Consider the following 27,202-nt stretch of genomic DNA (forward strand, 5'->3'; position numbering starts at 1 on the left):
GAGGGGCGGGGTGCCCGGAAGCTACTGCTTGCACAAGTTAAGGGACAGCTGAAACTTGGAGCACTTCAAAGAAAACTCAAGGTATGGGTCCTGTCTGCCCAGAGCTATCGACACTCCTGATTGTCTTTATGAATATAAGAGTTAACATTTAAATTTGAGAAAAGCAATCCATAGTATTAATTAACTATGGAAATCAATATTGATACAGTCTGTCAAAATGCAGTCTATGGAGATACAGATACTTGCAGTAACCTGACACCAACTGTTTTATGGCAGCATACCTGCTTCAGGGAGTCAGTCTGTTAATCTCAACACTGGAGGACTGCCTGACCCAGTTGTTGTTTTGGAGAGATTGATGCTTTCTTTTTGTCTCTAAAATGATCAGAGAGATGGTTTGTTCTCTCTGAGAGTGAATGAGGTAGTAACTAATGGTGGCATGGGACTGTGACATCAGCAAGGAGACGAACGGAAGAACTGAGGTGAAAGCAACACTCCGCTGACTGAAAACGCTGGTAACCTATGGAGAATTGTATTCTAAATATGCAAGTCAGTGAATTATAAATTAATCTCTTGGGTGAGCCTGTAATGCTGCAGAATACAGACCACACTGAAATCATGTCAGGATACGCTGTTTAAATTCTAGCTCTACTCCACCTGAAGTGCACTGGTGTGCAGGAGAAATTAAAAGCCGGTCTGCCATCTAAATGCAGTGATTGTCAAACTGAAAGTGATGAAGTGTCTGTGCCTTGATAAGTTCCACAATATTATTAGGGCAGATGTGTAAGTTATGCTATTGAAAGCACAGTAGGGTAAGAGTAATTATGATGCCCCACAGGACTTGCTTTTACCAATGCCAGTCAATTTTAGGAAATAGAGCAGTTATAAATTACTCAAATAAATAAGTAATGGAGCAAGCCTGCCATCTGCTGTTCAAACACAAAATAAGTACTGTTAAATCCAGATGAAAGACATATACTAAAATAGGAAAATAAAGGAAAACCTGGTAATTTCCAATACAATAGGTCTCCTGTGCAATATAGTTTAAGTTCAGCAAGATATGGACTATTGATCAGATCTTACATTTTCATCTTCATATCCTTTTACTGAATCTGATTTAATCTAGTGATCAAGTGTGAGTGCTGCGGACTCAAAACCCATATATGTGGCAGCAATATCTAAGTTTAAAAATATACCAAAGGAAGAGGAGTCAGCCAAAGGTGGGATCTTTGCTAATTCCAGACTCTATATTATATCAAGAAGGAGATCCTTAATTATATGTGCCAATTACAAGAAGTAACCTTCTAGCACTAAACAAGGAATTTCAATTACTAAGATCTGAACTATCTGGCTTCATTACTACCTTACAGAAGGATTTAAAGAAACTCAAGAACCAGATAGATATGACTGAGATCCATCTAGGAGAACAGATTGACCACTCTGCCCACTCCTATGTAAGACTGAAGACATTGGAGCAAAAGATCAAGAGCTTGGATAATAGACAAGAGGATGCTGAGAACAAACAGTGGAGGTCTAATATAAGAATTATGGGAGCTCTTGAAAAAGAAGGTGCTAAACATTATATATCATCAAAGGTATCTTTCAGCTGGTAGTTGGCCCTGATACTAATCACGGTGCGAAGATTGATAGGCTATATCATGTTCTGACCAACCATTCCATAAATGCAGCAGTGCCTAGGCCCACAGTGGTTGCTTCCACTACTTTCAAGACAAATACTATTCATTTATTTATTTATTTATTTATTTATTTATTTATTATTTATTTATTTATTTATTTATTTATTTAGCATTTTTATATACCGACGTTCTCGATACAAATATCAAATCAGGTCGGTTTACATAAAACAAAACAATCGCGGTGAGGCGTTACAATAAACGGAGTTTCAGAACATGAGAATAAATATTAAATAAACAACAGTGACTCATCAAATGACGAGAATCTATATAGTAAATAACATGTAATAAAATAGATAATGGTGTAAATAACTAACTTGAAATAAAATAAATAATAAATAGAATAGTATAAAATATATATGTAAAGACAACAGTAACTCGTTATGATACGTGAAACATGTAGAGAATAACTAAGAATAAATGATGTGTTAATTTGGGATATACAGGTATCAGGGACCAATGTTTATGTGCCTGGTTATGAGTAATGCATGGGCTAAAGAATTAATGCATCCACAAGTGGAACAATCAAACAGGTGGGCTGTCAAATAATGTGGATTCATGTGGAGATAACTAAAAATAAATGATGAGCTGAACAGTGACCAATGTTTATGTGTTTAGATATCAGTAATGCATGAACTAAAGAATTAGTGCATCCACGCGGGAGGCTTTCCCTACAGGTGTGTTGTAAGTGGGTTGTCCAGATGAGGTGGCTTTCACTACAAGTGGGTTGTAAGTGGGTTGTCCAGATGAGGTGTAATCGGGCCTTGAAGAGGTGTGGGCGGTCGTGGAACTTGAGGTGTGGTCATGGAACTTGTAGTGAACTAATTTTACTCTTTTGCTCTTTGGCCCGTGTCAGAGTGTTCCTGCGATTCTGGAAATGCTTGCCGGAAGAGCCACGTTTTTAAATTTTTCTTAAAAGTTATATGACAGGTTTCTTGGCGTAGATCCGGTGGTAATGAGTTCCAGAGGGTGGGCCCAGCTGAGGAAAGTGCTCGTTTAGATCGTGAAGTTTTGATCAGGGGAGCGTATAAGGAACCTTTGTAGTTGAATCTGATAGGTCTTTGTGATGTGTGAGGTCGGAGTTGCGAGTTTAGGTTTAGGTGTGCGGTGCCCGTAATATCCTTGTGGATCATTGATAATGTCTTGAATGTGATTCTGGCTTTTATGGGTAGCCAGTGCAGACTGTAGAGAATAGGTGTTATGTGGGCTCTTTTATTTGTGTTGGTGAGTAACCTCGCGGCAGCGTTCTGCACCATCTGTAAGGGTTTTGTAGCTGTGATCGGTAGACCTAACAGGAGCGAGTTGCAGTAGTCTAATTTGGATAGAATTATAGACTGCACTACTAGACGGAAGTCACTGAAGTGGATGAGAGGTTTCAGATTTTTGAGTACTTGAAGTTTAAAATAACATTCTTTTGTTGTATTGGAGACGAAGGATTTAAGGTTGAATTGATTGTCGAGACGCACCCCTAAGTCTCTGACGGAAGGGGAGTGGTTAATGGATGATTTTGCGAATTGAGATGCGCTTTGGGAGTTGAATGCGCTTTGGGATGCGCTTTGAGATGCGCTTTGGAATGCGCTTTGAGATGCGCTTTGGGAGTTTACTAATGAGTAAAGTGAGAATCAAGAAGTATATTGTCTACAAAGGATCACAAATCAGAATCTTTGCTGACCTACAGGCCGATTCAGTAAAGTCCGTGGGAGAGCGGGCGAACGCCGGTGCACGCGATTCAGTATTTAAATTAGGCCCAGCGGTAAAAACGGGCAAAAGGAGGCGCTAGGGACACTAGCGCGTCCCTAGCACCTCCTTTTTGACAAAAGCGGCGGCTGTCAGCGGGTTTGACAGCCAACGCTCAATTTTGCCGGCGTCGATTCTCGAGCCCGGACGCCGACAAAATTGAGCATCTGGTTTTCGACCCCACAGCCGCCGGCCGACTTCCAATTTTTTTTTATTTTTTTTAACTTTTTTTACTCTTCGGGACCTCCGGCTTAATATCGCTATGAAATTTAGTCGGAGGGTGCACAGAAAAGCAGTTTTTACTGCTTTTCTGTGCACTTTCCCTTTGGGTAGGCGCTAATTTCTAAAAGTAAAATGTGCGGCTTGGCTGCGTCCAATAGCAGGCTAACAGTGCGCTCTGTCGGAGCGCACTGTACTGTATTGGACTGCTAGTGCATAACACTCTGATGAAACAGAAGCAGGTAACATTGATCATGGCTTGGCTGGTAGCTCATTCAATTAGATATCGATGGGGCTTTTCTTTTTCTTTGAACTTTACAATGGACAACAAGGATTATCACACTGGAAAATTTATGGAAGGAAGAAATAAAGGGGACTCTGGGTGTGTAGTAACAATGAATCTATCTGGAGAGAAGTGTGAGCCAAAAGAAGAAGGAAATCAAGCAAGGAATGTTTTTCTTCAAGGAATATTAAAAAAATATATAATGAGATGGAAGACTTATCTGAAGATACTCTTTCATGATGTTATAGTTTTATTCAATCTGAAAATCTGAGATTTAATATGAATAATCTTCATTTATGAATTCAGGGGAGAGTGAATACTTTCCTGATTCAGAAAGCGTTTTCTGAGTGTTTAAGAATACATGAAGGGTAGTAATGAGTGATGCGATGATTTGTCCTTCCAAGATGGGAGAGGGGAAGCAAAATCTATGTTTGGTTATTCAACGTGCTGTGTTATATTTCTAAGTTTATGGGGATAGAATGTTGGTGTAATTGAGGAGATTAATGTAGAGCAGGGTGGAGGGATGGTTTATGTGGGTTAGTTTCTTTAATGAGAGAGTATAGTTTATTCTTTTTTTTTTATCTTTATCAAATGCAAAAATAGTTGTGGGACTGGACAGGAGTTAAGAAGTTTGGTTAATGGGAAGGGTTGGGAAATACTGTATGGTGTTGGGAGGATGGAAAGAGTGTGTGTGTGTGTGTGTGTGTGTGTAAGGGGGGAGTTTTAACTCTTGTTCTTTCTTTCTAGTTTCCAAAGATAATTTGGAATTACAAACTGAAGAGAGAACAGCAATGTGTCACAATTGATACATTTGAATAATAATCTTAATCTTCTATTTCAGAGGATGATGGAGGCTATGCTTCACAGATGTTCCTTACACTATTATGGCTGGAGCTAAAACATTAATATGTGTAACTTTCAGTGTTAAGGGCCCTAACTTACCTGGTAAAAGTAGCTTTCTGTTTAGGGCAGCATATAAGCATAAAGCAGATATTATATTTATTAAGGAGATAAATTAAAAAAAAATAATAATTTTCCTCCAGCACTAAGTATTTTGGTCAGTCCTACTGGGCATCCTTTCTAAATACAAAAAGGGGATTTGGGATCTTATTTCAAAACATATTCCTTTCTCATTAGATAAGATTAAAAGAGATCCTGATGATATATTTCTATTTATTAGAGGGGAGATTGCTAACCTTTTCCTTGACATTGGCTTCTAAATAGGCCCCAAATGTAGGCCAAACAGAATTGCTGAATTATCCTGTTTTGCAGAGCGTAGTCTATTTATTTGGGGGGGGGGGGGGGGGGGGATTTTAGTCTTACAACAAATCCAGACCTTGATAAAACTGTAAAGAGTTCTTACTTTCTATAGAGAGAAGGGGATATTTTCAAAGGCTAGAGATAAATATAGGTTGACATCATTCTATCCAAACACAGTGACTACTACAGACAACCTGTAGAGATTTCTTCTGGCATTTCCCTGCCAGAGATACTAAGTTCACTATTTTCAGTACAGTGTGATAGCATGGGGTGCTCTTGGCTTCATGGAAAAGTGCTGGGGGGACAGAAAAACAGTTAGATTCCAGCTTTCAATAGAAAACCACTTTTATTTCTTACATAAACAGAAAAACAGCAAAAATCTGCTTACTTCAGCTGTACTATATCAAACGTTAGGCATTCAAATCTACAGAGTTCTGGCATAATTCCTCCTTCTGTTCTGATCCTCCTTGCTCTTTCCTGAGCTTGGGCTTTTATTCCACTTCCCTGGGAAATGGTCTGTGGCCTAGATTCCAACTTTGGGCATTTAAGATGGATTGGGCTAGATAGCTGGTCCAAATACTTTAAGGTGTTCTAGGTTCTAGTCTATACAACCCTTCACATGCTCTCCCCCTTAGTGTAACCTTCTTGAGTAAAACACCTACCTCTGTCAGGGATACTGCCTGTGAAAGAAGGATATCATTCCAGTTTTCCTTTCCAGTGCCATGCTGGGTCTGTCCCTTTCTTCTTCTAAAGGAGAGGTTTGGCCTCTAACTCAGAGACTGATTTCCCTTGTTTCATCTGTATATGTTCCTTGGAAAACTTAAGAGACCCATCTTTTGGCTGGGCTTGTCTAAAATTTACAGGGTCAACCTGCCCCACCCATTCTAGAACACCAATTAAGGACTCTTGGAATGCTTATGGGTCCTCATTTGTCCCAGAAATACTGTGGCCTCTAGGTATCTGGAAGGCTCAACCGGTGGCATCACTGTCAGGGTTAAGGTGTCTTGACATCCCTCACATATAAGTATGGGCTCTCCTTAGGAATGATCTCTGGAAATTACTTTTCTTCATGTACAGACTCAAATTAAAAACTCTGGGAAATCATGTCCCAGGATGACAGGATTTGAGACCACAGAAGTGCTCCTCCTTCTGTACAGTGGGTATCTCAGCAAGACCTGAGTGGTAGCATACTGCCAGTGGTCTCTGTGAATGCAAGCTAGAGTCACAGTACATTCATAGGCTGGGTGATCAGGTCAGCCATGTACATTAGAAGGTAGTGAGACCTGCCTCAGACCACGCCATAGATGTTCCTGCCTCTGTCCAGACGTCCATGATGTAGGCCCCGCTACTTCCATGTCTGGGCACTCAAGGCGGCTGCCATGTAAATTGGAAGGGAGCGGGGCCCCCGATCATGGACATCCGGGTGATCAGGTCAGCCATGGACATTGGAAGGTAGTGAGGCCTGCCTCAGACCACACCATTGACATCCCCCCCTCTCTCTGGACGTCCTTGATCGGAGGCCCCGCTACCTTCCACGACCGGGCGCTCAAGGCGGCTGCCATGGACGTTGGAAGGGAGCGGGGCTTCCGATCATGGACGTACGGGTGCCCGCTACCAACCCTTTCTGGACGCTCAGAGCAATGGCCATGGAGGTTTCAAGGTAGCGAGGCCTGCCTCAGACCCCCCATGGACTTCCTGCCTCTTTCCGGACGACTATGGTTGGAGGCCCCGCTACCATCCAACGTCCATGGCCATTGCCTTGAGCGTCTGGAAAGGATCGGAAGCGGGGCCTCTGATCATGGACATTCCCGCCTCTTTCAGACCGATGTCCTTCGGTCATGGGGCCGTCCATTGTGTCATTTTTTCTTTCATTTTGCTGATTTGACTCTTTGATGAATGCTCTCCATGTGCTCCTCTTCCTTTGGGGTCATTCTTTGGTTTTGCTGGATTTGACTCTTTGCTGTTTGCTCTCCACATGTGCTCCTCTTCTGTTTTGCTGATTTGGAGTCTTTACTGTATGCTTTGCATGTGCTCCTCTTCTTTGTTTTGCAGATTTTGACTCTTTGCTGTTTGCGCTCCACATGTGCTCCTCTTCTGTTTTGCTGATTTGGAGTCTTTACTACATGCTCTGCATGTGCTTCTCTTCCTTCAGGGTCATTCTGTTCTTGATTATCTCTCCATTCATTAATCCCTTTCCTCTGTTTTTTTTTCTCCTATTCAGACAATCATGCCAGGAAAACATTCCATTGCATGGGTAGAGGCAGAGTCTGGAGATTGGCAACTGCTGGAAGGCACTAGTTCAGGCTCTTGATTGATGCTGTCCATGGGCCCCTCTTGTTTCTGGTTCACAATTTTTTTCATTTATTCTGCTTTTGTCTATTTCCGTCATGCTGTCTCTACATTCATTAATCCCTATTCTAGGGATGTGCAGAGGGATGCCATACGTTGCATTCGGGATTCGGATTCATCGGGGGGCAGATACGTTGCATTCGGCAAGGGCCCCCCCCCATACGTTTATCCATTAATTCCTATTCGTTTCCCCACTAAAATTAAATTAACTACAATCCCCCACCCTCCTGACCCCCCAAAACTTACCAAAACTCCCTGGTGGATGTTTGCATGCGACCCCCATGCATGCAAACATCCAGAATGGTAGGAAGGATATAGTCATTTTTAAACAAGACCCTCACCTCTAGCATTACCGTAAGCATGACATTTAAAAATGCAAATGTGAATGGCGTGCCACACGGCATAAAACATCCATATACTTTTACAAGGCCACTACTATTAAAGGCTCACCTTGCTGATCTGCTGAAGGAGCGGATTCTGAGTTTGATGACCCCTCCAAGGTGGTCTCTGAAAACAGAAATAGCAAACGTGTCACAGCTGTGCATGCAAAGATCCAGAATGGTAGAAATGATAAATTTCTTATAGCCATTATTAAAGAAGACCTTGCTTCTTGTATGGTAACCATGACGTTTCAATTGCTAACAGCACATACCTTCCTCCGCTCGGCGGTGGGCCCTCAGGGCTCGTGGGTATTCCGGCTCCTCCTGTCTGATCCGCCTCGCCTGCTTTTTCAGTGCCTAAACCTGGCAAGAATAAAACACAAATAGGAAACACAAGTTGATATTAAACTTTTACTTTGCTTTTGAGGCAAAAAACAATTCTAACCAAACAAAACAACACCAAAATACTAAATTTAATTGAACTTGTTTTTTTTCCTGCTAGCTAGAAGAATAAGCTGTGTCATTCCTTTCAAGCAACATAAACCAGACCTTGGCCAACCACAACATAGGCCTATGAACTTACTTCCCTCAGGTACGATGACTGGGCGTTGAATTGTACCCTGAGTGCCTGCCAGGCCTCATTGGCCCGGTCCTGGTCCCGCGGGTGCCCAGAGCAGAAGTACAGGTAGGCTCATCTTCGATAATGAGAGATGCAAGCAGCCGGACATCCCCCTCAGTAAAATTCGGAAGCCTCCCACACGGCACCTTGGCAGTCAGTTGGCTGGAAAGCATTAATAAAATGGCCGTCCTGGTGTGGCGTTCCACGTGCAAGCATTCTGTGTCCTTCTCCCGGCGTCTGTACAGATGATGGACCTGCAGAGCCTCAGGGACGCCTAATTGGAGACGCCGGAAGAAGGCCTGGCACAGTGTCCTTCACCCGGCATCCATACAGGCGTCCATGTCTGCGATGGATCCGCAGAGCTGCAGGGGCGCCTAATTGTAGACGCCAGAAGAAGGCCTGGCGCGGCGTCCTTCACCCGGCATCCATACATGTGTCCATGTCTGCGATGGAATCGCGGAGCCACAGGGACACCTAATTGTAGACGCTGGAAGAAGGCCTGGTGCGGCGTCCTTCACCCCGCATCCATACAGGCGTCCATGTCTGCGATGGACCCGCGGAGCCGCAGGGACGCCTAATTGTAGACGCTGGAAGAAGGCCTGGCGAGGCGTCCTTCTCCCGGTGTCCATAGAGGCGTCCATGTCTCCGCTGGTTCACGGAGCATCATGGACGCCGAAATAATGTAAGAAGCAATAATAAAAGGAAAGGAAACAATTTATTGAGGATTAAATGGGAACACAATTTATTGATTTTATATTTCAAGAATTATAAATGATGCAATGGAAAACACAGAGAAGACAAGGGAAAATTCCAACTAAATTGTATTTGTTTCTCTATTATTTGTTATTTTAAATCAACTTCTCTGCTTGCTGGGAAATGGTTTGATGGATGTATCACAGCTCCTGAAAGAAAGACAACACAAGTTTAAACATACTGTACTGTCATAAAACGATTATATCTCAAATTTTGCAGAGCTATGTACTAGAGATGTGAATCGGAACCGGGATCGGTTCGGATTCCAGTACAGATTCATATGTGGGTTTTTTCCCATCGGGCCCGATTGTGTTTTGTTTATCGGCGCGAGTGCAGGAGATCGCTCCCGGATCCCCGCTGGACCTCCAGGGACTTTTGGCCAGCTTGGGGGGGCCTCCTGACCCCCACAAGACTTGCCAAAAGTCCAGCGGGGGTCTGGGAGCAACCTTCTGCACTCGTGCCGTATTGCTAGTATTCAAAATGGCACCAGCGCTACCTTTGCCCTCAGGGCAAAGGTAGCGCTGGTGCCATTTTGTCACAAGGTAAGGGCAAAGGATGGCCCGGAGCAGGAGATCGCTCTCAGGACCCTCACTAGACCACCAGGTACCTGTAAAAAGGTTTGGGGGGGGGGTCGGGAGGGTGGGGGAAGCTAAGGGGTTACTTTTAAAGGGTCGGGGTGGATTTAGGGGTTATTTTTGTGTGCCGCTTTTCCCGCCCTCCCCCAATACGATAAGGGAAGCCCCACGATCAATATCGTGGGGTTTTCCTATTGTTTTGGGAGAGCCCCCGATTTCTGACGATTTTGAAAATATCGACGATATTTTCAATCGTCCGAAGCCCGATTCACATCCCTACTATGTACTACAATAAAAGCACCACATCAGTATGGATAAATGAATGTATAACAGTTAAGAATAGGGATGTGAATCGTTTTTCAACGATTAAAATTATCGTCCGATAATGTTTATATCGTCTTAAATCGTTATAGAACACGATACAATAGAAATTCTAACGATTTATCGTTAAAAATCGTTAAATCGTGTTAGTGCGCACTAACTCGATTTAGTGCGCACTAACTGAAAATGATACAAATAAACACTTTCCAGGTCACTGAAGGTCAGTTAGGAATGAATATGTGTTCCTATTGGCTGGCTGCCCTCTTATCTATTGATGTTACCAAGGTTACCACTGAGGTGATGGTTGGGGGGATGGGAAATGGAACTGGAAACTAACGAACACCAACAGAAAATGAAACAAAGTGTTCACACTTCCCAGGTCAGTAAAGGTCACTTAGGAATGAATATGTATGTATGTATTCCTATTGGCTGGCTGTGCTCTTATCTATTGATGTTACCAATATGGTTGGGGGGATGTGAAATGGAAACAGTTGGAAGCTTGACAAAAAAAGTAATGTAATGATCAGCACTCACGTGACTAGAACTTGTTTGTTTATTATTTTGTTAGCAGGCACCTGAAATGCTAGTGCATGTTGAATTTGCCAATCACTGTGCATTTTAGAAAGGTGGTCCTGGCTGGAACTGTACACAGTTCAAATATATGTAATTGATTGTTGGTAAGTGTATTTTTTAAGTAGCCACACTGGCACCAGTATGTTTACTTTTCCTCCTACTTAACTCACTAGCTCAGCTTTGTAAGAAGGGCTTCTCTGCTTGTGTGTTGTTTTTGTTTGGTGTGAGGAGAGCAGAAACATCAGATCTTTATTCAATCTACTACAGTCATCTCTTACAGTGCCCTATCCCTATTAATACCAGGAGTGTTGTGATCTTCCTGCACACAGTGCCCTAAGCCTGATACCAGTCTGAGACAGCTCCCTCCCTGCATTACTAGTGAGAGGCTGGCTTCACAGACAGGGGGGAGCTGCCTGACCCTCACTCCTGACTTCCCCCATGTCCCAGCTAGTGAATGGTGTGTGGGTGAGGGGGGGGGGGGGGGAGGATGGTGAAGTCTGAGACAGCTCCCTCCCTGCATTACTAGTGAGAGGCTGGCTTCACAGACAGGGGGGAGCTGCCTGTCCCTCTCTCCTGACTTCCCCCATGTCCCAGCTAGTGAATGGTGTGTGGGTGAGGGGGGGGGGGGTGGATGGTGAAGTCTGAGACAGCTCCCTCCCTGCATTACTAGTGAGAGGCTGGCTTCACAGACAGGGGGGAGCTGCCTGACCCTCACTCCTGACTTCCCCCATGTCCCAGCTAGTGAATGGTGTGTGGGTAAGGGGGGGGGGAGGATGGTGAAGTCTGAGACAGCTCCCTCCCTGCATTACTAATGAGAGGCTGGCTTCACAGACAGGGGGGAGCTGCCTGACCCTCACTCCTCCGGGGTATTGTGATCTTCCTGCACACAGTGCCCTATCCCTGATACCAGGGGTGTTGTGATCTTCCTGCATGCAGTGCCCTATCCCTATTAATACCAGGAGTGTTGTGATCTTCCTGCATGCAGTGCCCTATCCCTATTAATACCAGGAGTGTTGTGATCTTCCTGCATGCAGTGCCCTATCCCTGATACCGGGATGTGTGCAAGAAGATCACAACACCCCCGGTATCAGGAATAGGGCACTGCGTGCAGGAAGATCACAACACCCCCAGTATCAGGAATAGGGCACTGTGTGCAGGAAGATCACAACACCCCTAGTATTAGGGATAGGGCACTGTGTGCAGGAAGATCACAACACTCCTGGTATTAATAGGGATAGGGCACTGTGTGCAGGAAGATCACAATACCCCTGGTATCAGGGTTAGGGCACAAGTTCTAGTCACATTGACTGATCACATTACTTGTTTTGTCAAGCTACCAACTGTTTCCATTTCCCATCCCCCATATACTGTCAGTAGGAAACTTGGTAACATGAATAAATAAGAGGGCAGCCAATAGGAATACATATTCATTCCTAAACTGACCTTAACTGACCTGAAAAGTGTCAAATTGTATCATTTTCAGTTAGTGCGCACTAACTCCTGTTAGTGCGCACTAACTCGAGTTAGTGCGCACTAATCGGAAAAAACGATTTTTAACGATTTTTTAACTAAAAAATCGTGCCTAAGACGATTTTCTTGCCCTGCCACACGATTTCTATCGTTAAGACGATATGGAAAACGATTCACATCCCTAGTTAAGAACTTACACGAGAAATAAGATTCGATGATCTTTCGTCGGACATCATTCCCTCTTGTGGTGTTGTCCGCTTCGGCTGCCGGTTCCACAGGTAGATCTGGCGGCAAATCTTCTGCTACCTCTGCATGCACACCAAATCTCTGATAAATGTTGTGTAGCATGCAGCAGGCAACAATTATGTTCACCACCTTTTTTGCACTGTACTGCAGGGCTTCCCCAGAGTAATCCAGACATCAGAATCATCCTTTCAGAACTCTAAAAGTCCGCTTGATAACATTTCTGGTGCTGCCATGAGCCTCATTGTAACATTTTTCTGCCGCAGTGTGTGGAGACTGGAGTGGAGTTAGCAACCAGGGCTTACAGCCATAGCCGCCATCACCTATAGGGAGAATAATCAGGAATACATCAAAAACAACTTTACAGCGCTTAACATCTTTAACACATCACATATATAAATGCACACATATTGTATACTGAACATCCCAGATATAGAATCCCAGGCCGCAGCCGATGTCACTTACCAAGTAGCCAGCCTTCACCGTACTTCCCCTCTGGGAAATGGGTCTCCATAGATGAATGTTCCAGAATGTAGGCGTCATGGCAGCTCCCAGGAAACTTCACTACAACATTTAGAATCCGAAGGTGGGCATTGCAAATGACTTGAACATTCATTGAATGGAAGCTCATGCGATTCCGGAACGAACTCTCTTCCTCCGACCTGGGGGTAAATGCAATATTGGTACGGCCTATAGCACCCAACACATTAAGCATCCCTGGAATACCCATGAACCCACTGCGGATCTGTTGCAGCTCCACTGGATCCGTAGGATACACGATGTACTTCCTCAACTGCCTCATCATGGCCTTCAAGATTCTGCCAGATGCCGTGAGAAGGAGGGCTGTGTCATACCCGCAATGACACTCACGGGGGTTTGAAAACTTCTGATACCTGGCACCGAGAAGTTTCGTCAACCCTGGCACAGCATGGTGGCGATTGGCCAGGGGCTCAAGGTTGCAGCGCAGAACTTCATAGAGGAACAGGATTGCCTGTGAGCTCAGCCGGTAGGTTCGGACTACATCTCGCTCGGACATGCCAAAGAGAGTTGTCCATGGGCGAATGATACATCCAGGTCTGCCGATGGCCCATCCTGGTCTACCGATGTTCCTGTCCTGTGCACGGATGACTCTGTCCTGCTGTGCCTGCGTGAAAAACAACACAAGAAAATCAGCATAACCTAATACATCTTGATTATTCATTTAACAAATATAGAAGCGGAGCCTCAAGGATGCCTTATTCTAGATGCCTGAGTAAGGTCAGGTGCAGCGTCCTTCTCCCGGTGTCCGAATAGGTGTCCGTGTCTCCACTGGACCCGCGGAGCCCCAGAGATGTCTAATTCTAGACGCCGGAGGAAGGTCGGGTGCAGCGTCTTTCTCCCGGTGTCTGTACAGGTGTCCGTGTCTCCGCTGAACCTGTGGAGCCTCAGAGATGCCCAGACAGATATTCAAAAACAACACTTATGTGCCGGGTTCTCCTGTTGGCTGTTGTCTCCAATAGCCCGGCTCGAATTCACTTGCAGACCATTTCTTAATCTCGTTCTCACCCGTAGAAAAAAGATCGCCAAAGACAATATATACATGTAGTTCATGATGCTGTCCGATGCTGTCCGTTGGATATTCACTGACTGTCAAGAGCACAGCACCATACTAATGCCAGGGTCAGGGTAGGTGGTAAAAATAGAGGGTAAAGACGTGGAAAATGTGCAGGTTAAAGACGTGTTATTTTGGGCGCGCATTACTGTATCGAGGGGAATAACTAATCGGTCATTAAATACCATTAAATTACCATCTACATGTGGCGGGCACTAATTGTTACGCGTCATTTTCAGCATGCGCTAAGGACGCGTTAGAGCATATACTGAATTGTGTGTCCGTCTTACGTGCCTAAAACGCGCATCTAATTCGTGTTCAAAAGTGCACAAGCCCAGCCGCGCTTTACTGTATCGGCCCGATAGTTTGCCTGGCTAGAAGCAGAACACAGGCTAATTAAACAGGCTGATGTTTCTTGTGGAACAGCTGGTCTGGTAGCTGTGCAACAAGGGCAAGCTTTGTCTGGGGGTAGTAAGCTAGGGATACAGGGACATTACAAATCCTGGCTTAAGAGTGTTACAATTCAAGCATTCTTGGTATACTGAAACATTTTTCTTCTTACAGCTACTGCATGCCCAGGATTTCTGATCTGAAAGCTGACAGTCTAGACAGTCTTGGTAATGTGGGTAATTCAATGTTTGACAGCAAGTACAGGTAAGATACCGCTGAGTATCAGGAATATTGTATAGAGCAGAAAAATAAGTTGACTCACCGAACTGATGCAGACTCCTATCCCTATATCTGGAGGTGGATGGCTTCGGCATGCTATTACAATTTTGGGCTGTAGCCTGGTGTGGTGAACACCACCTGCAGGAGTGATATAGGTCAGGCAAATGGGAGCAATAGCAGGTGATCTGGTGAAGCTGGGTAGAGTCTCTGGAGCTGGGTGCAGGATGATAGAATTCCTGGAGCTGGGTCTCGGCTGAGAAGGCCCTCTGGAACTGGGTGCTGGCTGAGAAGGGTCTCTGGGGCTGAGAACGTGGGGGTAAGGGTGAACTTCAGGAAACACTGGAACAGCATGTGAGTCCACGTGGATGTGAATGCAGATAAACGTGGTCTGTTTTATACTGGAACTGAGTGCAGGTTTGGGTGGAATCAGGATAACATGCAGGTAAGCATGAGCTGGAGGCAAGTAGGGAACCAGGGCAAGTAAGACAGACAATGACAGGACTAGACAAACCAGGACAAGAACTACACTGAACATGAAATCACAAAATGCCCGAAGGCAGCGAGGCAAGAAATTCTGGGGAAGCAGGAGAGAAATAGGGCAGCAACAGAAAGGGATTCAGGGACAGAGGGGACAAGAAGGCAGGCAAGGCTGAATGCCTACAGAGCAAGATCAGGAAAGACCCATAAGCCACAGAGCAAGGTGAGGAAGCGAATGACCGAAGGCAAGTTAAGCAAGAAATGGATGGCTAAAGCAGGGAGCCCAAAGGCACTCTATGCCATGGCATGGGCTAAGTGGAGTTAAATAGGGAGTTCTGGACATGGAGCATATAGGCGAGGAATATCGGGCCAGCCAGGGGAGAGTGCTCATGGGGGGCCTCTGCTGGTGAGGAGGCTGCACAGCAGCCATAGTCGTAACACACATAAAGTTAAATCTGCTCTCACACCCGTTTAACTTTGTGTATGTATGCTACACAGGGTTCCACACACCTGAACTTTTCAAAGCAAATTTATACACATAAATATGATTTGAAAATTTGGGTTAAAGTCTGAGAATAAAATATACAAGCAGACTTTTGCCCTTTTCAGGCCATTGAAAATAATTCTTTTAAAAGTTAGGGGGGGGGGGGTGTCAAACACACACACACAAACCAAATCCCACACAGACATATTTTTAAAGTATGTTTCATAAGCCTTTCTGGTCATATAGGGGCCGATGTAATAAGACCTGCAGCAAAACAGGTGGTAGTTAGTGCAAGTTTTGATCACGCACGGTTAAAGCTGGCGCCTCCGCGGGATGTAAAAAAAAAATTATGCAAATGAGTTGCATGCAGAAATCCGCGCACACAAGAAGAAATGTGCGTACCTAAGTGCGGTAAGGCTCTATGTAATAAGCGGCCACATCCGCGCTCAAAACCCATGCCGATAATCTGCACATAAAAGCAAGTGAGTAAATGGATCTCCCTATTATTGAAATTATGACCTTGGAAAGTAATTTTAATATTTCCAATAACTATGCTGCAGACAACATGACAAATATTTTTGCATGCTAATTCACAATGGCATAGCAGTCAGGTGCTCAGTTGGGATGCGAGTTAATTAACAATCTTGCCGCTCTTTTGGCTGTGTATCTGTCCGCCAGGGAAGTGCTTACCTAAGCTGGCCACTCATACGCCGAGAAAAGTGCTTTGCGATGCTGGCCGCTCAGTCACCCAGATAAGTGCCTAGCTAAGCTGGCCACTCGGAGCCGAGATAGGCCCCCCGAGTATCCACTGACACTTAACTTGTGCTTTGTTCATGGCAGTAAAAATCTATACTATTGGGCGCCCAGAAAGGCGCCTAGCTTACCTTGCCACTCAGGCACTGAGCTAGGCACTTAGTTGGTTGCAAATCTATATCATCGGGTGCCCAGAAAGGCACCTAGCTTTTCTTGCCATTCGAGTGCTGAGCTAGGCACTTACCACCTAACTAATTACAATTCTAGCCGCGAACATGTCTCCCTATTGAGCAAAAGTATGTCTCTGGAATTTAGGTTTATGAATGTGAATAACTGTGTTACAGAAAAAATGGCATATTATTTTCATGGATCATAATTCACACCGCATGGCAGCTATAATGGTAGGCCTTTTATTAGCGGGAAAAGCAGTGCTGCTCTATTGGCTGCATTAGTAAGCATGTGAAATGTTGCATTGGCTGTACAGGAGAGAGTGGGAAATTATAGCCCATGTTTTATTGGTTCTATACAATGGTATGTTCTTCAAAGAATTGGGATTGGTGTACATACATATTAATAAAAAGCACATCTTTATATTAGCCTGGCATGGGTGTAGTTTGGAGTTGGTGAGAGTAGGAGGTGTTCAATGGCTAGTGTCAGGTTAGGAGTTATTTTTGTGATTGCTGATTGCTTTGTTTATTGTTCATTGTGATTGCTGATTGCTTTGTTTATTGTTTATTGTTTATTGTTCATTGTTCTTACCCTTTCCCATTGTCTATTGTCTGTGATTGCAGTTTGGAAGAGCATTGGGTTGTTGTCTTGCTGACTGTGTTTTTGTCCTTTAGTCAAGAATGAGTACAGTGGCAGTTTTTGAGAATGGATTATGACAGAGAGGGAATGTCTGAGGCTAGGATGTGCATGACAGGTGGAAGAATGGATAGGAGGAGTGAGGTGTCTGTCTCAGGTGAGGTGGGAAGGCAGATGGGGCAGGAGGAGAGGGGTGTGCAAGTGGTTGAAGGTGCAGCTGGAAGTGGGAGTGCAGGGAAAAGAAGGCGAGTGGAGGAGATTAGGGATGTGCAGCAGGGACGGATTCATCCCATTAGGTATTCATATTCGTGGGGAGCCAAATCCATTGCATCCATTCTCGGGGGACCCCGATTCGTTCATTAGTTACATATGTATTCGTTTCCCCCCAAAAAACCCATCCCAACCCTTTAAATTTAATTAACTTCAACCCCCCACCCTCCTGACTCCCCCAAGACTTACCAAAAGTCCCTAGTGGTCTAGTAGGGGTCCTGGCACGATCTCCTGCACTCGGGCTGCCGGTTGCCGGTATTCAAAGTGGCGCCGATAGCCTTTGCCCTCACTATGTCACAGGGGCTACCGGTGCCATTGGTCGGCCCCTGTCACAAGGTAGGAGCAATGGACGGCTGGCACCGTCTTGTGCTCCTACCATGTGACAGGGGCCGGGGGTCCTGGAGCCATATCCTGCATGTGGGCCGTCGGCTGCCAGTATTCAAAATGGCACCGATAGCCTTTGCCCTTACTATGTCATAGGGGCTATCGGTGCCATTGTTCAGCCCCTATCACATGGTAGGAGCACAAGATGGCGCCGGCCATCCATTGCTCCTACCATGTGACAGGGGCCGACCAATGGCACCAGTAGCCCCTGTGACATAGTGAGGGCAAAGGCTATAGGCGCCATTTTGAATACCGGCAGCCGACAGCCCAAGTGCAGGAGATCGCGCCGGGACCCCCGCTGGACCACCAGGGACTTTTGGTAAGTCTTGTGGGTGTCAAGAGGGTGGGGGGTTTATTCGTTAGATACGTTGTATTCGTGGGGGTTCACCATACGTTTCGTGACCCCACGAATACAACGAATAGGGACATATATGTTGCAGACTGCCAATACGTCAAAAACGAATGCACACCCCGAGAGGAGATAGAGTACATGGTGGGGGAGAGGGAGTACTGGTCAGGGAGGTAGGGAGCCACACCAAGCTGGTCTCAGTACTGTGGAGGAGAAAAGGTGGCAGAGGGAAGCAGACTTCACAGATGAAGAAAAGGATCTACTTGCCAGGAAGGTGTGTGCAAACTACCGTGCACTCTTTGGACAGAAAACATCCACCAGGGCAAAGAACAATTTGGGAGAGTATAGCCAAAGATGTCAGCAGCCTGAATGTGGCAAACAGGTCAATGGAACAGTTAAATCATCGCTGGCATGACACCAGATTAGCTGTAAAAGCCAGGGTGGGCCAAATAGAAAGGTCACAGCGCCAGACAGGAGGAGGGCCACCAGGCAAGCTTCAGGTTACAGAAGTAGAGCATCTGATAAGGGCCACTCTACAAAGGGATTTTATCACAGGGGTCCATACAGGAGGGACAGATACAGATGCTATAGATGGAGGCTGTGAGCATAGCACAGAGGTAGAGGAGACTGCTGTAGAGGACACTAGACATGTGCATTCGTTTATAACGAATTAGGCAATTTCAATGAAATTGCCTAATTCATTGTGGTTCGGGGGACCTGAACCATGAAATGGATTTTCCCTGAGCTTCGGGGAAAATTCGTTTTTCGGGTTAGTGCGGGGAGAGGGGCACATTTATTAAAAAAAAACAAAAAAACCCACCCCAACCCTTCACATTTACTTTCTTACAACCCCCCCCACCACCACCACCACCATCCCGATCCCTCCGCAAGACTTATTAAAAATCCCTGGGGGTCCAGCGGGGTCCCATGAACGATCTCTCCCTCCATGCCGTCGGGCTGTCGGGCCTGCTATGACTCAAAATGGTGCCGATAGCCTTGCCCTTATGATGTCACAGGGGCTACCGGTGCCATTGGTCAGCCCCTATCACATGGTAGGAGCATCGTAACATCGTAAGGGCAAGGCTATCGGCACCATTTTGAGTCATAACAGGCCCGACAGTCCGACGGCATGGAGGGAGAGATCGCTCGCGGAACCCCTTTGGACCACCAGGGGCTTTTAGTAAGTCTTGGGGAGGGATCGGAATGGTGGGGGAGGGTTATAAGAAAGTAAATGTGAAGGGTTGGTGTGGGGGGTTTTTTCTGATTCGCGTTTTTTTTTCCGATTCGTGGGGGTTTTTTAAATTCATTTTTCCGGTTTCAGGTTCAGGTTCCATTTTCGTTTTTGGCGAAAAATGATCCGTGGGAAAACGAGTTTTCACACGAAGCGCCCAAATCGAAACCCGACCCGAGCCAGAAAAACAAAGCTCATCTCTAGAGGACACAGGAGCAGAGCAAGAAAATTCCACAATTGCAGCAAAGGGGTTGCAGGAGGAATCTATAATGTTTTTTAGCGAGCCCATGGGTTATTCGCAGGAGGACAATGAGTATGTACAGCTACATTTAACATTATTGAGAAATCAACCAACTCTGGGGGCAGAGGGTCACCTGTTGTTGAAGAGATCTCTGTTGTCAATCAGGAGGGGGTCATCACGTGAATCTCCAGGGACATCCATGGATGAGAACCTGGCAGCTGAACGTATCACTAGCCAGGAATAAATTCAGGCCAATGTGACATCAGGATGGAAGGTTATCCAGAATGAACTTCAGCACTTGAACAAACAAGTTAAAAAATTATGAAGGCAAGCAAGACATTCAATACAGATCCTGTGTGATGCAATCAGGAAGTTGAATGCAACTTTACAGGCTCAGCAAAACTCTGCATGCAAATGTTCAGTCACTCAAAATACTACCTCTAGCAGAGGAGGGGCAAAGGTAGAAGTGGGGTTCAGGATAGCACAAAGTAAGAAAAGAGTGCATGGTACAAAATCATAAAGAATGTTAATTTCATTGCTCGTCAATGCTGTACACGGAAAGGGGGAAACAGCTTCTGTACTTCCTTCTGGTGCTCAAAGATCTCACACCTGCAAGAATCATCTCTTTGCTGACAGCTCTCCCTTCATGCTTCTGCCTTTTTCTGGCCATGTCTTCACTCATCACTGCTGTACACAGTTTTGGACACAGAGCTACTGCACAGCCAGCCAGTGCAAATGCTTCCCTCACATGCAATTCTTGTCTTCTCCCACATGACTCCAGCCTTCTAAATCCTTGTATACTTGGGAATCTCTCCTACATGGTTCGCCTCTTCTAAACTAGTAAGTAGTGTCACTTTAAAAATAACTGTGGTATCTTCACCTCAGGACAATTTCTCCTACCTCGCCCCTAATCGTCCTCCCTCTCTTGTCTCTTGCTGATCACGCTCCCATCCACACTCCTTTTTGGCTTCCCCCCTTCCCTTCCAAGTCCCCCCTTCATCCTCTCTTGTGCAAGAGTTGCCCAGGACAATTTGTAAATTTATTTATTTATTTGAAAACGTTTCTATACCACGGCTAAGTTAAATACCATCGCAACGGTTTACATGTAGGCACAATGTTTTCATTTTTTTATTAACCTTTTGTCAGGTGGATGTCATTGCTGCTGCTCAGCGTTGGTGGATGTCTGTGTTGCTGCTAATTGCTGTTTAATGCGAAGATGTCAATCCAAATAAGAACGTAAGAATTTGCTGTATTGGGTCAGACCGATGGGCCATGAAGCTCATCATCCTGTTTCAAACAGTGACCAATCCAGGTTATAAGTACTTGGCAGGTCCCCAAACATTAAATATATCCTATGCTACTTGACCATCATCATTTTTATGTTAATGTTAAATAAACCATTTGAAGACAAAGCACCTTGTTTTACTTGATTAAAAGAAGTAACCTTCCCTATATTCTTTTAAATAGCTAAATTGGAAGAAAATAAAGAATATACTCATCATTTCTATTAACATATAATTTTTATAAAAATATTTAAACTGTACAATTTTTTTTAAAAACAAAAGGAAAGGGGTGGGTTCATCTAAGGAGAAAAACTATTTACATTAAAAAAAAAAAAAAAAGGGCGGTACAGTAGGGAGGGCAGAGACGACAGATTTAGGGCTGTTGCCGAGGCTGAAACATTCCCATGCACCTAGCTAAGGCCAGCAGAAGTCTGGTGTGATTCTGCTGGACCTCAACTACAACAAAAACCCCAAAGGCTGCCCGATTCACCATCATCTCCTCCCCCAATCTCTGGTCCTCGTGCAAACTGCTGCTGAGAAACCGGCTTATCACCTGAGCTGTTGCTGCAGGTGATGGGCCGGCTCCTCGAGCTGAGCCACCAAAGGTTGAGAGAGGAAATGCTTGGTGAGAAGGACCTCCCTCGGCCAGCAAAGGCTGCCCAGTCTGTGTCCCTGCCTCCTTACTGCCCCGGTCAGAATGAGGAGGCGGCCCTACAGGGTGGGGGAGAGGGTGCTGTGTATGCGGTGGGGAAGAATCTCCTGCTCCTCCCTAGGAGCAGCTGCAACTGCCTGGGCGGGGCCGGGGACTGGTGCTTCGGCAGTGTCCATCTCCTCATCTTCCTCCTCATCCTCTGGCGATGGGCTGCTATCATCTGTGAAAAGAACAAAACATATTGTGTCGTCATTTGCACTCAGGGCCGGATTTTAAAAGGGTTACGCGCATAAGGTACGCGCGTAACCCTTTTAAAATGCCCCTGCGCGCGCCGAGCCTATATTGCATAGGCTTCCGGCATGCGCAAAGCCCCGGGACGCGCGTAAGTCCCGGGGCCTTCTTGGGGAGGGCATGTCAGGGGGCGTGACGTGGCTGGCGCGTCATCCGTGGGCAGTGCCGGGGGCGTAGTTTCGGCCCGGGGGTGTTCCAGGAGCATGGCCGTGGCCTCTGGACCAGCCCCCCGGACCGGAACATGGCGCGCGGCAGCCGGTCCAGCGCGCGCAAAGTTACGCCTGCCTCAAGCAGGTGTAACTTGTGCGACAGAGGTAGGGGAAGTTTAGATAGGGTTGGCTGGGTGGGTTAGGGAGGGGAAGGTGGAGGGAGGCGGAAGGAAAGTTCCCTCCGAGGCCGCTCCGATTTCGGAGCGGCCTCGGAGGGAACGGGCATCGCGCGCAGGGCTCGGCGCGCGCAAATTGCACAAATGTGCACCCCCTTGCGCGCGCCGACCCCGGATTTTATAAGATACGCGCGTATCTTATAAAATCCGGCATACTTTTGTTCGCGCCTGGTGTGCAAACAAAAGTACGCGCGTGCTGTGTTTTAAAATATACCCCTCAGTGTTTAAGGACAAGGCTTTACTAGTTGAGTTGCAAGTAAAGGGAAAAGTTAATAGGTCCAATGAATCTAATCCATGGACCATTCATTTGAGTTTTAGATGAAGGGTCATAAGGTTCTACATGTGTGTGTGTGTGTATATAAATATATACCTTCAATATGGCACTCAAAATAACATTTGTTAAAACATAATATGGGTTTTGCAAGATAAGGCAGAGTTAAAATGACTTTTAGCAGTAGGCCAATGTGTGAATTCCACTGGAGACAGATATACAAATTATGGCCTACATGACCAGAAGTAAAACTTACCACTAGTCCAGGCCCACTGAGCCCGCATCTGCTCCATCCATCTTCGTTTTTTCAGCCACAGCCATCTGGCCTTCTTCTTGAGGTCCTCAATCTATAATATGAAAATGTACAAACATAAATGTAACACCGCTGTACAATTTATGCATGAATAATTTAATATAAATAAAACAATGGCTTTTTGCATAAAGCTCACAACTGCTGCTTATGGCCCAACCCTTAAAAAATATTCCAAATCACACCCCATGCATTACAACACAAATACAAGCCCCTACAGCCCCAGCCAAGGCAGAAAGTACCCACGTCATGCAAAACATTCTACCGATCCAACCCCAGGCATTAAGTACCCAGCCCAAATCCTTGTAACCCCTAACCCAGGCACTACTTACTCCATGTGGGTGTGAGGCTCCTCTATTAAACTCCACCTGAAGCCCCTCCCATGCTGGGGCCATTCTCCTAATGTTGTGCTTTTCACCAGAGCGCCTTTATAAATTGGCTTCATTAGCCACTACCAAGAATGCCAAAAGGGCAACATCCCTAATGATAAAATGGGGCTCGTGCCCTGGTGGAGGCATTGTGGCGACACACCCAAAACAACCAGGAAGTTCTGCCCTTGCGGAAGTTAGGTTTAGCATGCGCATGCACATTCACCCAAATACACACCTGAGCGCCTATCTTGGATTCTGATTAGCCAGCTTAACTAGGCTCTTTTTCCCTGCCCGAGCTCCCTGAAAAGCACATATATGAGCGCCTATCTTGGCGACCCAGCTTAGATAGCCACTCAGCTAGGTGCTTTTTCAGTGCGCTCGGGTGCACAGAAAGGATTCCTGGCTAACCTTGCCGCTCGGGCGTTGAGCTAGGCGCTCTACTGGCCATGTATGTGGATGCTGGGGATCCAATATAGGCACTCAGCCTGGAGCTAATCTGGATGATCGGGAGCCCAGAAAGGCGCCTAGCTGATCATGAATCTGGCCACGAACGCATATCCCTCTTCTGTAAAAGGATGAATCTGGAATTTAATTTTATTAATTTCAATAACTGTGTTTTTCAGAAAAAAAGGCAAATTTTGTCATGGTTGATAAATCAGGCCGCATAGCAGCTATAATGGCGGGTCTTTTAATAGCAGGAAATGCAGTGCTGCATTAGTAAGCGTGGGAAATATAGCATTGGCTGTACAGGGGAGAGTGGGATATTGTAGCACTTATTATTGGTTGTGAACAGTGGTAGGTTCTTCAAAGAATTGTGATTGTTGTACATACATGTCAATCATTAGAGGGGCCCATCTCTTTTTGGCTAAAAAGCACATCCTTCCATTAGTCTTGCGTGGGTGTAATTTGGAACGGAGATGTCCAGAATCTAGCAGCAGGATAGCAGTTATTTTTGTGATTGCTGATTGCTGTGGTTTTTGTTCAATTATTGGTCTTACCCTTTTCCCATTGTCTCTTCTTTGTGATTGCAGTTTAAAAGAGCTGGAAGTGTATTGTGGAGAAGGATTGGGCTAATAATTTACAGATCAGTTTGCTTTTGTACCATGCACTCTGTTTTTCAATTCTTGCTATTCTGATTTCCACCTTTGTCTTTGCCTCTGTACCTCTGCGAGAGAGTTTACTTTGGGTGGCTGAACCTTTGCTTGCTGAGTTTTGCTGAACTTGCAAAGTAGCATTCAATTTCCTGACTGCAGCACATAGGTTCTGGGTTGAATGCCTAGCCTGCCTTCGCATCTTTCATTGCCAGCAGAGGCCACTTCTACAGCAGAGGACCCGCTGCACCTGGAGTAGGATGATGTCTCAATGCAAGTTAAATGTAGCTGAACATTATCATTTTTTTTAATGCAAATAACCTATGGGCTTACTAAACATAATTGATTCTTCCCGCAGTCCATATGCTGCAATAGGGAAAATTTCTTGCTGTGCTTCAGTCTCCTCAACCTCTGTGCCACGCCCACAGCCTCCGTCTGCAGCATCAGTGTCTGTCTCTCCTGTATGGAGCCCTGTGATAAAGTTCATTTGTAGAGGGGCCCTCATTAGATGTTCTCCTATTTCCATTATCTCTTCCACCTACCTTCTTTGCCCTGCACTACCACCCCCAGATACACCCTAAGACTCTTGCACACCCCTCTTCTCCTGCCCTATCTGTCCTTCCTACCTCCCTGACCACTACTCTCTCTTCCATCTCCCCCTCCCCCACCCTGTACTCTATCTTCTCTATCTGGCTTTTTCCCCCCGCACTCCCACCCCCAGCTGCACCCCAAAACATACGGAGAGGGGCAAACAGCTTGTGCACTTCCTTCTGGTGCCGTTGGATCTGCATTCATCCTCCTGAATCCTCGTATACTTGGGCATCTTTCCAAGGTGGCTTGTCTCTTCTAAACACGTGAGTAGCTTCATTTTAAAAATTAGTTTGGTATCATCTCCTCTTGGGTTCCTAGAGCTGGAAGTGTATTGTGCAGAAGGTTTTGACTATAGTTTTGTTCTCTCTTGGTTTTTTTTTTTCTACTTTATGTTGCAGGTTATAATAAACTTCATGGCTTGTCCATGCTGTACACAGAAAGGGGCAAACAACTTCTGCACTTCCTTCTGGTGTTCATGGATCTCACGCCTGCAAGAATCATTACTTTGCTGACAGCTCTTCCTCCTTGCCTTTGTCTTTCTCTGGCCTGTCTTCACTCATTACTGCTGTACACGGTTTTGGACACAGAGCTGCTACACAGCCAGCAGGTGTGAATGCTTCTCTCTAGGGATGTGAATCGTGTGATCAATCGTCTTAACGATCGATTTTGGCTGAGGGGGGGGGGGGGGAATTTGATCGCAATGGTTTTTTTGGTTAAAAAATCGTTTTATCGGGGGAGGGGGGAGGGCGGGAAAACCGGCACACCAAAACAACCCTAAAACCCACCCCGACCCTTTAAAACAAATCCCCCACCCTCCCGAACCCCCCCAAAATGTTTTAAATTACCTGGGGTCCAGTGGGGGGGTCCTGGCACGATCTCCCGCTCTCGGGCCACGGCTGCATTAATAGAAATGGCGCCGGTGGCCCTTCCCTTACCATGTGACAGGGCAAAGGTAGCGCCGGCGCATTTTTGGTTCCTGGCACCCGACATCATGCGTGCAGGAGATCGCTCCCGGACCCCTGCTGGACCCCCAGGGACTTTTGGCCAGCTTGGGGGGGCCTCCTGACCCCCACAAGACTTGCCAAAAGTCCAGCGGGGGTCCGGGAGCAACCTCCTGCACGCAGGCCGTATTGCCAATATTCAAAATGGCGCCGGCGCTACCTTTGCCCTCACTATGTCATACGGGCGACGTCGGCTCCCGGACCCCTGCTGGACTTTTGGCAAGTCTTGTGGGGGTCAGGAGGCCCCCCCAAGCTGGCCAAAAGTCCCTGGGGGTCCAGCGGGGGTCCGGGAGCGATCTCCTGCACTCGTGACGTCGGGTGCCAGGAACCAAAATGGCGCCGGCGCTACCTTTGCCTTGTCATATGATAAGGGCAAAGGGCCACCGGCGCCATTTCTATTAACGCAGCAATGGCCAGAGAGCAGGAGATCGTGCCAGGACCCCCCCACTGGACCCCAGGTAATTTAAAACATTTTGGGGGGGTTCGGGAGGGTGGGGGATTTGTTTTAAAGGGTCGGGGTGGGTTTTAGGGTTGTTTTGGTGTGCCGGTTTTCCCGCCCTCCCCCCTCCCACGATTTACGATTTTTTGACGATAAATCGGGGGACTTTCTATTGTATCGCGGCTCTAACGATTTTTGACGATTTAAAATATATCTAACCATTGTTTTAAATCGTAAAAAAACGATTCACATCCCTACTTCTCTCACCCTCAAGTGCCTGCTCTGTCTTTGTTCATCACTGCTACATGTGATTAGTAGTAACAAACCCCCCACTCCTAACCCCCTTCTTTTTCTGTTGGTGTTTACTCTCCCATCCACCCCTTTTTTAATCTTCCCCACCCCTTTTCCCCTCCTTTACCAGCCCCTTCCTTCCTCTTCTGTTGTGCAAGACTTGCTCAGGACAATCCTTAAATGTTTCCATTTGTTTATTAATTTTTTATTCAGGTGGATGTCAGTGTCGCTGCTAATCGCTGCTTATTGTGAAGATGACAATTTTGGCTACTTCACCTTCTTCTGGAGCTGATGCTTCTGGTTATTGCATGCTTCGTCTTTTCGCAGAGACTGTGCCATAAGAATTGTTGTATTGGGTCAGACCGAGGGTCCATCAAGCTCTGCATCCTGTTTTCTAACCGTAACTAATCCATGTTATAAGTACCTGGCAAGTTCCCATACATTAAATAGATCAAATGCTACTAGACAATTGTCACTTTATTTTAATGTTAAATAAATCA

At 45.9% G+C, this 27,202-nt stretch overlaps 1 long non-coding RNA gene across 2 annotated transcripts; it reads left to right on the forward strand.

Annotated features, from left to right (window-relative positions):
• Window positions 1-15: 15 nt before the first annotated feature.
• Window positions 16-27,202, forward strand: LOC115099470. 2 transcript variants are annotated; one of them, XR_003858786.1, is made up of 6 exons: window positions 16-81; window positions 14,629-14,718; window positions 20,873-20,962; window positions 24,321-25,234; window positions 25,370-25,578; window positions 26,916-27,202. It is a non-coding gene; the product is annotated as an uncharacterized LOC115099470 (long non-coding RNA). The 2 variants fall into 2 exon arrangements; XR_003858787.1 differs by lacking the exon at window positions 20,873-20,962.

This window comes from Rhinatrema bivittatum, chromosome 9, assembly GCF_901001135.1.
Source record: "Rhinatrema bivittatum chromosome 9, aRhiBiv1.1, whole genome shotgun sequence".
NCBI lineage: Eukaryota > Metazoa > Chordata > Amphibia > Gymnophiona > Rhinatrematidae > Rhinatrema > Rhinatrema bivittatum.